The sequence below is a fragment of the Dermacentor andersoni genome, chromosome 3 (assembly GCF_023375885.2).
Source record: "Dermacentor andersoni chromosome 3, qqDerAnde1_hic_scaffold, whole genome shotgun sequence".
Classification (NCBI taxonomy): Eukaryota; Metazoa; Arthropoda; class Arachnida; order Ixodida; family Ixodidae; genus Dermacentor; species Dermacentor andersoni.
In genome coordinates, this window is record NC_092816.1 from 62988019 (window position 1) to 62999764 (window position 11746).

Sequence of the window (11746 nt, forward strand, 5' to 3'; positions counted from 1 at the left end):
GATCCACCGAGCACTTAAGATATCGTTTAACATTGTTGGGATGTTAAACATTGAGCGTGGATGTTGTGTAGGAGAGAGGCGTTCCCTCGGAAAAACGCAGGTTTAGGTATGCGATCTGCATGAGTCGTCATACATCCGACGTCTGCATTATCGGTTGTCTCTAATGACGGCGACTAAGTAGCCCCATAGCCTCAAACTATGAGAGAACAAGGGTCATTTTATTTCTTTGGAATTTTTCGCAGAAAAATACTCACAAAATCTTTTGGGTTTGCTTTGGCGAAAGAAAAAATTGATGTCATGGGTTCGGCAAACGATGTCGAGGCGTGTTCCAATACACAGTGTGACGGTGAGGAAGAGCTGCCTTAGTATACAGCTGCTGGAACGAATTGAAACACGTTTCGTTAGTCTGTCGCTGACATCGTTCGAAGCGCTTGATATAGAGCCATTGCGAAGTTCTGTCTGGGTGTAAAACTCAGCGGCCGCTGTGATTGAAAAGGAAGGGAGGAGGGGGAGGGGAGGCGAAAAACACGTTGCAGTATCAGAGCCTACCTAATCAGATATTGGAACGTAGAAAGTTTAATGGCACGTTGACCAACTTCTGGTGTAATTACTCTATAGCCATCATTTTAGAATTCACTCCTCCGAAAGAGGCCGGACGTCAGGGTTAACGCGGTTGCGAGTGACTGCCTGCTATAATGAGGACAACGGAAAACGGCAAACAACACATTGAATAGTTCCATCGCTGCATCAGCTGTCAGAAGCACACCTGTCGGCCATTCCAATGAGTAAAGCCAAATATCTTGGGAAAGGAACGCCCAGCCACACTGAACAAAGTACTAATGTCTCGGTTCAGGATAGCCCAGATGAATGACGGAGCCAATGAGGGCGATCAAAGCGGTGCAGACGTGCGTGAGGCAAATCTGGTTATGTCCCATAAGGCACCATTTCGAGACATCATTCGCAAGCGCTCGAAGTTTCGCTGCTTCTTGACAACGGGATGCATGTAGATAGATACGCTTCATGAGCAGCTTTATCGGCATGATCGTTGTTTATTGTGCCGCATTTGCCCTGGAAGCAGTGAAACTCGATATCGTGTCTTTGCTCGGCGATTGGTCAAGCAGCTGTCGCTTTCTAGAACTAGTTAGTATACTTTCCACGGTGTGAAGCGGTCAGTAAACAATGTAGAGCGTTTTTGGGGTCACTGACACACTCCATTTCTGAGAAGCAGTTGAGATGTCGCGAGGTGAGCACGTCAACTACCGACTCAGGCAGCGCCTGCAAGCGGCGTTCCTGCCCTGTCTTTTCTAATTCTTTAGCCCTTTGACGTATCGCAGTAAAGAGTCCACGTAACGTTCACGTCACCTATACCGTCACCAATGTGCATTAATCTGCACGAATCTGTCCTTGCGGCGCGTACGACGAAATTGTGTGATCTGCCATTAATGGGGAGCACTCTTCTGGCGTTGCTGCTTGCTGTTGGGTTCTGCACCACGTCCTAATATCTGACGTTGCAGGCCAGACACGCAAGGCTCAGCATTCGTCATCGTCTTCCTTGGCGGGGAGTCTTGTTGTTGCAGGATGAAAGTGTGCACGGGCTTTCGTTCGAACTTTCCGCACTTCACTTCTCATAGCGTACTACTTAGACACGACCCTCAGCGAGGGATCGACGCGCCGGGATTTTTCGCATTGTCCAAAGCTGGCCATTTAAAACTTTCGTTTTTTTTTCTGCTATTAGCCATTTGCCACACCTCCAGAGTGAGTCGCTCTGGCGGTATCAAATGGTTAATATCTCACGAATGCTGTGTACCTTTCACGAAGGATCAGCCGTCGGCTTAAAGGTCCTTGTGATATACCTCTCGGCTTCTTCTCGCGGTTCAATACTTCTTGCTCTTTCGTGGGCAGGTTTTCGCTCCTGATAAAAATACGACGGCCATGTTTTTGTCACGAATCGTTACAGGCAGCAGAACAGAGCTTTACGTGTAAAACTCTGCATGCACTGGGAACCGGCAGTGGCGGAGGCTGCAGCAACAAGCAGCGGTGGCAGCTGGAGGAGGTGGAGGCCGCCGCCTAGATTTGTGTCCTCTGCAGGACGAAGGTCTCCCACAGTGATCTCCAGTCACTCCTGTATTGCGTGATAAGAGAGCCGCGAATTCTCTTTGGAAAAATAACTTAACTATGCGAGAACTTACAATGAAGTGTTGGTTAGTGGTCGGACGGACAAAATATCATTATCTATCTGCAAGAGTCATAAGATGGTAAGACAGCATACAACTATAAACATATAATTATTTTACAGAAGAAACCTATACGGGTTCTTAATAATGGACGCCTCGCAGTTTAAGAAAACTCGCTCTACTCAGGGGAGTGAACCTTGGAGTGGGACAGTCGCTCAAAGCTTTTATCTTGTCAGAAATATTAATATAGTAATTCCTTTCGTCATCATTGGGCCACTGACAGAGTCCCGAGAAAGCTTCCGGTGCCTTGGTTTTATTAAATTTATCTGTTAATAATAACGAAGGACTGAATTAATAATTTAGTGATCGACTTATGGTCCTTGTGTACTTTCGCATAATTGTTCGCACATTTCGTGTTCGCCGCAGTTCCACATTTTAGGAAGTCGAGAGCTCCAGCAATCTGCCGCCAAACGCGACAACGCCGCTGAAAGTAGCTCACAAACGTTCTGACCGCGGAGCTCGAATTCCTTGCAAGACTTACATCTGCCGCCGAGCAACGCCAAACGCGAAAGCAGTTTGGCAGCCAGCGCCATCCTTCCCTTTTCCCTGTAAACACGCAGCCGTTTGCGCGCCCTCCGAGATTTCCAACGCCACACTGTGCTAAAGATCGTCGAGAGGAAGCGCTTGAGTGCTTCTCGGCTTTGTACCAACTCAGCTTGGGTGCGTAGTTACAGCATAAGTGCAATAAAGAGAGAAAGCGTTAAGGCTTTGGTTTTGTTTTTGTCTTATTTTGAGAAATGTTCATAGAAATAGCAAGAGGAAGGAAATGTTTCATATTCATCTCTTTTGAGATCATCGGCACAGCTGCAGCCTGAATGTTTCTCTATCTCCAAACCTCCAGCCTTTGGATTGAAGAAGCAATAAGTAATGCGCCTTATCTAGAGGCTGACGATCTGTGAGGCTCGAATACTAAACACAACGTCACGGTAATTTTTAATGCTCTAATTTGACGATGGTGAGCTTAAAATTCACCTCCTGCAGCGCACATCTGCAGGCTTGGAGTGACGCCTGACACCGGCTAAAGATGCCAAGAGCGAGTGGGGCTATACTAATCCAGGTACAACCAAACTAGGAAGGCCCACTGAGCTTCAACAAAGACACTACTTCACCAGAACACGAATTGGCCTCCCTGGTGCAGTTTTGTTCGGCCACTGCCTCCCGAATGATGATTCCTATAATTAATCTATGGTCCTCAGTCCCCAGCACCTACGGAGCACCTGACCAAGGCGGCGGTCAGACCTGTAACGCAGCAGAGGGTGCTAAAAATCTGTGTCCGGACAGGCTGCCAACGGAAACTGACCCTGCAAACCTGTAATTTCCGAACTCTGTCGAGTGAGGCTAGCTTAGCAGGACTCTTTGAGGAGCTATCAGACATTGTTTGGGATATCATCGGCCTTAGTGATGTTAGAATAACTGGTGAGGCTTCTACATTGCTAAATAACGGGCATGTCCTAAGCTATAGAGGTCTCCCAGATAAGAAGCAATACGGGGTAGGATTCCTATTCCATAAGGACTTAGCGGGCAACATTGACGAATTCTACAGCATTAATGAGATGGTAGCTGTAGTCGTAATCAAAGTTAATAAGAGGTATAGATCAAAGGTAGTACAAGCCTACGCTCCAACATCCAGTCACGATGATGATGAAGTAGGTTAGTTTTATGAAGATGTTGAATTAGCGATGAGAAAAGTGCAAACTCAGTATACTGTAGTAATGGGCGACTTCAATGCAAAAGTGGCGGAAAAGCAGGCTGGTGGAAAAGCAATTGGCAACTACAGTGTTGATTTTGGGAATGCTAGAGCAGAGATGCTGGTAGAATACGCGGAAAAGAATAAGCTGCCAATAATGAACACCTTCATCAGGAAGCGTAGCAACAGAAAGGGGACCTGGAAAATCCCTAATGGTGAAACAATGAATGAAATTGATTTCATACTTTCTGCCGATCCCAGCATAGTGCAGGATGTAGAAATGTTAGGTAGGGTGAAGTGCAGTGATCATAGGTTAGCCAGGTCTAGGATTCACCTCAATTTGAAGACAGAAAGAGTAAAGTTGGACAAGAGGAAACAGGCCAGTCTAGATGCAGTAAAGGTAAAAGCAGACCAATTCAGGTTGGCACTTGCAAACAAATATGCAGCCTTAAAAAAGAGAGATGAAGATGACATAGAGGCAATGAATGAAACCATAACTATGCTGGCTTCAGAAACAGCAATTGAAGCAGAAGGTAAAGCACCAAGGCAACCAGTAGGCAAGCTCTCCCAAGTAACAAAGGACCTAATAAAGAAACGACAAAGAATGAAAGTATCCAACTCAAGAGATCAGATAAAATTCACGGAACAGTAAAAACTAATCAAGGAGAAAATAAGGGATATCCGAAATTATAGTGTTAGAAACACTGAGGAAGCAGTAAAAAATCGACGCAGCCAGAAAACAGTGAGAAGGAAACTAGGCGTCGTACAAACCAAGATGTATGTACTGAAAGATAGGCAGGGTAATATCATCAGCAATTTCGAAGATATAGTAAAAGCAGCGGATGAATTCTATACTGAACTGTATAGTACCCAAAGAAGCCACGATACCTCCTTTCAAGGTAGTAGTGAACGGGTTACAGAGGCTCTTTCTATAACTAGCGATGAAGTTAGAAGGGTCTTGCAAGACATGAAACGGGGAAAAGTGGCAGAAGAAGATGGAATAATAATCGAGTTGATCAAAGATATTGCTTGAAAAACTGGCGACTCTCTATACAAAGTGTCTCTAAACTTCAAGGGTCCCAAAAAACTGGAATGCCAACATTATACTAATCCACAAAACGGGAGACATTAAAGAATTGAACAATTATAAGCCCATCAGCTTACTCCCAGTATTATATAAAATATTCACCAAGATAATTTCCAATAGAATAATAGCAACACTGAACTTTAGTCAACCAAGGGAACACAGGCTGTCTTCAGGAAGGGATACTCTACGATGGATCACATCCATGTCATTAATCAGCTAATCGAGAAATCTGCTGAATCCAATCAGCCTCTCTACGTGGCTGGGACAATGTCTGATAGTTCCTCAAAGAGTCTTTCTAAGCTAGCCTCACTCGACAGACTTCGGGTGTTAAAGGTTGCCAGGGCCAGTTTCCATTGGTGGCCTCTCCGGGTACAGGGATTCTTAAAACCTATGCGGCGTTACAGGTCTGACCACGGCCTTGGTAAGGTGCTCCGCAGCTGCTGGGGACTGGGGGCCGCCGGCTGATCGAATGAGTCATTTGGGAAGTAGAGGCCGAATACTGCACCAGGGAGGCCAATACCTGTATGAAACGTGTGTGTACGGTTCAAAACCTAATGATTAGAGGTATGTGTGGTATAACGCATGTTTTATTTAGTGTATCCAATTAAGGGATACATTGTTTAGTTATCAGAGTAAACATTTATGGACACCCTGTATAGCACGGCCGAGACATCAGCCCGTTAGAAAAGAAGCACAACGTATAGACGACGAAACTTGTAACGTCACTTTTAGACAGTCGATAGCATGGTGACCGCTGCCATCACCCCACAGTTGTCGTAGATCAGGCGCACCAGGTGAAGCCACAGGGTCTGGCGCAGGTCTTCTGAAGGCGCAGCTCAGCTCACCCATGCGTATATGAAATAGACGGATTGGTGCCTACCCGCGCTACAACAATGGGTGACGTGAGGGCTCAAAGGCATTGCCAGGACGTGTGTTTCGATCAGGGGCGCTGACCACGGACATGATTGATGGCGTAGCCTGCTCTACGCTTAATGTGATGGATGATAGCGTTAAAAGGGAGAGGCAGGATAAGATTGTTCTGGAAAGATGCGTTCGCACGCAAAAAGAGGGTTTTTACCTCCTCCAGTGCTGTCAATCCCTTTCATCAGTATAAGTCACGATTTGATATTTGAGCAGCAGCAACAACAACAACAATAACCACAAAATATATTACCCGGGCTCTTTGATTCGAGCGCAGCGTTTATATCACCGAACATGAGTCGCACAGATTAGCATGTGCGCTTCGTTGTTTTCTTCCCGCGTGAAATGCGCTGCGGAAAGCAATGTGGAAAGAAATCAGCAATATAAAAAGAACGAGGCAACTGGTGTTGTCTAATACCACGTGGTTGGCTCGTTCTTTGGATTCACGCAAATGTCAAGACCCTCCCTAATCAGGTAAATGTTAACATTAGGAATGCCTTCACTTGGACACCGCTAAACTAAGTTGAATGGCATTTGCATCAATTGAAATGTGAAAAATTATATTCTTGAGACTGTTAGGAGCAATTTCTTTTATTTGTGTCCTGAATTTAGGGGGAGAAAAATTTAAAATTGGAAAACATTTAGAAACATAGAATATCAACTCTGCAGCTCCGGGATAAGAACAAATTTCCACATTGTGGAAAGTGCACACACAGGATGTCTAAACCAAACAAATCATACATGGCGTTCGCTGCGTTTGAAATATACCATCAACTCGCGAACTCAAATTTCTCAAACGTAAAACTTTCGCGTTGACTTAGACTTTACTCTTCCGCGAGACTATGGCGCCACCGAGCAGCATAGGGTTTTTCGTGGTCTAAGAAAATCTTAACCGAAAGAAACTTGACGCAGCGCTCCATATATGTCACCCCTACCACGTCGAAGTGCCAAACCAGCAGCTTGAAGGTGTCACACTTTGGCCTTCTCCGTCACTCTGCCGTAATCGGTGTCGGTTGTCATCATCATGCCATCTGTACATCCGTCTTTAGTAGCACTAAAGTATTTCCTCTAAATGGCCTAGTGCAGGTCATCGTCTTATTATTTTTCTTCCTTTGCTGGACATCTCCTACATACACTTCTGTCACTAGCGTAATTCACCTAAAACTTCGCATCCTCACTTGAGTGAAACTGGGTGACCTAAACGTCGTCGCTTCGCCTCCTCGCCGTGTATAACCAGTGAGCGGCAACCTCGACTCCGCCTTACCGCACTCCCTCTCATTAGATGGAGCTGATAAAGAAAGCAATTGACATGAAAAAGGAAATTATAGAACCAGGAACGATAGGCTGCGATACTCTGTGAATCCTGATGACCCAGATCGTTATCGTGCGCGACCAACCACTGCAACGCCGCTGTTACGCTAGCTCGCTGTTGGACGAGTCAGGTCACATTGATTAATGCCATGTCGACGCTCACGAATACGCGTTCAGTCATCACTGATTACCGCGGCGTTTTCAGGTCCCTACCCATCCTGTCCCTTCCAAGTCTAAAAGCGACCATAGCAATTCTCACTCTTCAATAAAATGATAGAATCGAGCAGCGTGGACCTCCTTTCGTGCTCAAAGGTCGAAACAGGAACAGACTTCGCTCCGCCATGCATGGGTGCTTCGTCTTCTATAAAGCTCGAAGGGAATAATTTACTCGGTATGGACTGATGTAGCCTTGTGTTACGTACACCAGCGATCCCACGTCCGTGTTCCCCTTTCCTTCCTGTCCAACAAATACTCAAACGAGTTAGTATGACATCCAGAGCGCTTGGTGCACATATATTTGCATAACAAATGAGCACAGCGATCCACTGCCGTTACAAGCAGGGTGCCTGCGTTGCCCCGAGGCTTCTTAGCTGCAGGCAAAATTTCACCATGTCGTTAGCCAGTACATACAACAGCTATAAGCCAACATTACAATATCAACAAACTCTAAAAGTCTGTGTCTTACCTTCCTGGGCAGGCCACCCTGAGTCTTAGGAAGGATGCTTTCTCGCTCTGACACACATATTACTTAGCAGCAGCGGTCGTGTTTCGATCGTGCGTAATAAGAAATCACTCGCGTACTTGAATTCAGGCGCACGTTTACGCAACCACAGATATTAAAGATTAATCAACCGATCCGCGGGCCTCCACTACTGTCTCTCTCATAGAGAGAGAGAGACGTTGACAGAGAAAAGGAAAGTCGCGCGCATTTCCGTTTTCTCAAGGGCACATACACGCGAGAGCTATGCTGTGTTCGCCTGACCCTTGTGCACATGCGTGAGTTGCTAAATAAAAATCTAGGGACTGCGACAAGGTACTACGGAAAGAGGACACGCTTTGATTCGTGTGTGTCTAACTGAGCAGCCGCAGACCAATGAATAACGGCACGTTGTTACTGCGAATTTGCTCTGTTGTATGCTCCACCATCACGGACTCTGTTTCGGTTGCTGTGACCACGTTTGGACGGAAATTAAGCGCCTGTTCTCGCGTTGTGCGAATTCTCATCGGCTGAGGACAAACGTAGAGAAGTGCGCTCTCCTCCGTAGTACCTAGGCAAAGAGAGATTTCGAGAAGCAAAAGTCCCCAGATTTGTCTCCCGAAACTCTCACATACGCACAAGGGTGGGCCAAAGGCGGTGCAGCTCTCGCGTGTCTGGACCCATGGCAAAACGGGAGTACGCGGTGACCTCACCGTTACTGTCTAACACGTGGCTGACACCTGAACATCGGTCAGCAGTGTGGGTAAGACGAGAAGAGATGAAAAATACGACAGAGATAGAAAGTGTCTCGTTGCCCAAATGTTGCGTCGGGACGCGAGACTCTATCAGTCTAACCCCTGAGGCATATACTACACCATTGTGCTGTTTCTCCTGAAGAGGCCAAACTCTTCATCGGAGCCCGGCCATGGCAAATGGGAACGTATCTAGCTTTAAAAAACGAAATAATTGAATAAATATGTCTGAAATGTGGTATGCATTACTCAGCGTCCCCTTGAAGGCTGTGATGACTTCGGTGTTAGCATCAGTGCACTTGCGAGCACGAAATGTAGGCTTTCTCGAAAAAAAAAAATAGCATGTGAAGGGCGAGCTTGTCATCCATTTTAACTTCCTAAATCCGGGCCTTCTGGGTCGCAGAACAGTAATGAGCCGTTTGTCCTTTGCCGTTTGTTTTATATTGCATAACCATAGTCAAAGCCTGTGCTTTACTTGAATGCTTCTATCCTTGTTCCTTCTGAGTTCACGTTTTCATTTTAATTATTAGTTAGTTAGTTAGTTAGTTAGTTAGTTAGTTAGTTATGAAGCGAGCCAGCGGTCGCTAGATGAAGCGGCAATGCTACGAGGGAGACATACGAGCTCCTCTGTAGCCGCAGCTCTCCGTTTCGTAATGCAACGCAAGGATAGCTTATAAAAGAATGACGGACATTTTCTTTCGAAGTGCAATTTGATAAATATTCAAGCAGATATAGAAGACATTCTTTGATGCGGAAGAAAATGAAGCTCTGCTGAATTTCCTCCATGCAAGGCTACTCGCCCAAGGAAAGTCCCTTTCCCGTAATACGGGGTGATCATTTTTAAGTTTTGCGGAATGTTTAGAAAACCCTGTTTCATGATGATGTAATTCATGTCCTTGAGGTAGATTATTCAGGGAGACGGGCATTACTTGCATGCGAAATCAAAACAAATAGTCAATTAACAAGAAATCGCAAATTATATTGAGAATTCATTACTTTATGGCACATATTGCAATTTACAAATTGTAGCGCGTGAGTATGCAAAGCGTATCCACTTGAAATGAATTTCTAGAAGTACGCCAATTTGGAGATATGCGCCATCAAGCTCTCCGTAAAACTGCAGCGTTCTTCCCCTTAATTTTTTATTAAAACGCATTTTTATGCAATGGAGCACTAAAGTTACTGGAACGCCCACGTATTTCGTCCTACACTTGGTAAATAATATATGGAAACCGGCGTCATCCTGGAAATTTATTTCAAGTAAATACGTCTTGCAAGCTCACCGGCTAAAATTCGTAAATTGGGATATGAACCGTTAGTAATTAATTATGAAGTTAATTACTGCGTATTAATTATAAGTTGAATATGTGTTTAATATGCGTTAGTAATATCCGTCTCTTCGAACAATCCAGCTCAAGGACAAGAACTATGCTATCTGCCACTGGCGATCTTTAAAAATTCCATAAAACTTAAAGATGATCACCCTGTTTACTGCCAATGTCGGTTTCTAATCACAGAGATGGCAGACAAAAAATAACCGCCGAAGCACTCCGTACAGATGGTTAGCCAGCGAAGCTGAAACGTGCGGCCCCGGTGTTTATCACTGGGTTAATCCCGGCGATTCACTATACGACGGCTAGGTAGCTTGCCGGATCCTCAGTACGCAGTTGCTGCTTGCACTCGGCTACACGAGCCTGTTCTTGTGCCCGGGCTGCAGCGTCGGCACGGCGTAGACGAGCTCGTTCCAGGTTCTACTCGCGGCGTTGCTAATCGAAGGCTGCCTGTTCCTAATATGTACGTATGACACGTGGCCTACCCATTTCGGAGCCGGAGAGAAACTGCTGCACGCGCGCTCGGCTGCGACGGAGAGCAACGACATCACTACTGGCGCAGCTAAACCAACACCACCTATATGGAACAAGGCCGTTTCAGTCCGATCCATGACATCATGTTACCTGGCCCGACTGGCATAGAATCTTATGGGGTTTCTCCCGAGTAAGCAACAGTGATTCTGATGTCACCGCTTTCATCACGCCAGCCTTGTCGATGGAAATTTCGGGCCAGGTAGCATGGCGTCATGAATCGGAGTAAGCAGGGCTTGTGATATCTAGGTGGCGTTCGCTAATCGCGCGCCTCTCTCTCTCTCTCTCTCTCTCTCTCTTTCGCACATGCGCATTGGGTTGCGCTGGATGAGTTTACGTCGTGCAGGCGACCGACGGATGGACGGACGGACGGATTGACAGACGAATGGCTAGCCATATACAGCTTCGCTGTACAAACGCCACCGTGCCGCTCCCAAAAGGGAGACAGGAAGAGGTTGAGGATATCGCTAAAAGTTAGTTTTAATTTTAAATATGAAGCGAATGCGAGCAGGATTTGCGTATGCCTCGCGCTCCCAGATCAGGCGCACAGGATCACTTTCCGCTCGCCGAGTGGTTGTGTTGGCCGGATGTTGCCCTTGCACTTCCCGGAGGCATTCTTGCGGAACCTTGCAAGCTGTGCGAAGAACAAATTAATTAGAGGCACGTGACACGGGTGCTTCACCTTTGCGCGGGAACAGGCGTACCCGGTGAACGTTAAACAAACATCGAGACGATAACCGAAGTCACAAAGGGTTTGAAAATTAAATGAAGCATCGAGCAGGCAACTTTCGCCCTGTTCTTCACTCTAGCCTTTTTGGTTAGACACATTGGCTATCATATCTGCAGCATTTCCACTGAAAAGAGGCATGTTTTCTTTAGCAAAAAAGCAGCGCAACACTGCAACATGGCACTAACAACGTGACAACTCACTAAACCTTGGTAACACTGTAACGGTTGTTGCCCTGCACAACGCACGCGCTTTTCGGCGGTTGCAGATCACCGTAGCTGTTCCGGCTTAAAAACGAGCAAGAACTATATACGTGAAAGCTACCATAGAATAAGTTCAAATTTCACATACGTATGCACGGCTCCCCTGGAAGCTCTTTTTCGAATGGGCCGTATGAGACATCGTTGTTTCTCAGCCTGAACCGACAACGGTTTTCCATAACGCTTCTAAGCAATGCGGGTTGTGAGC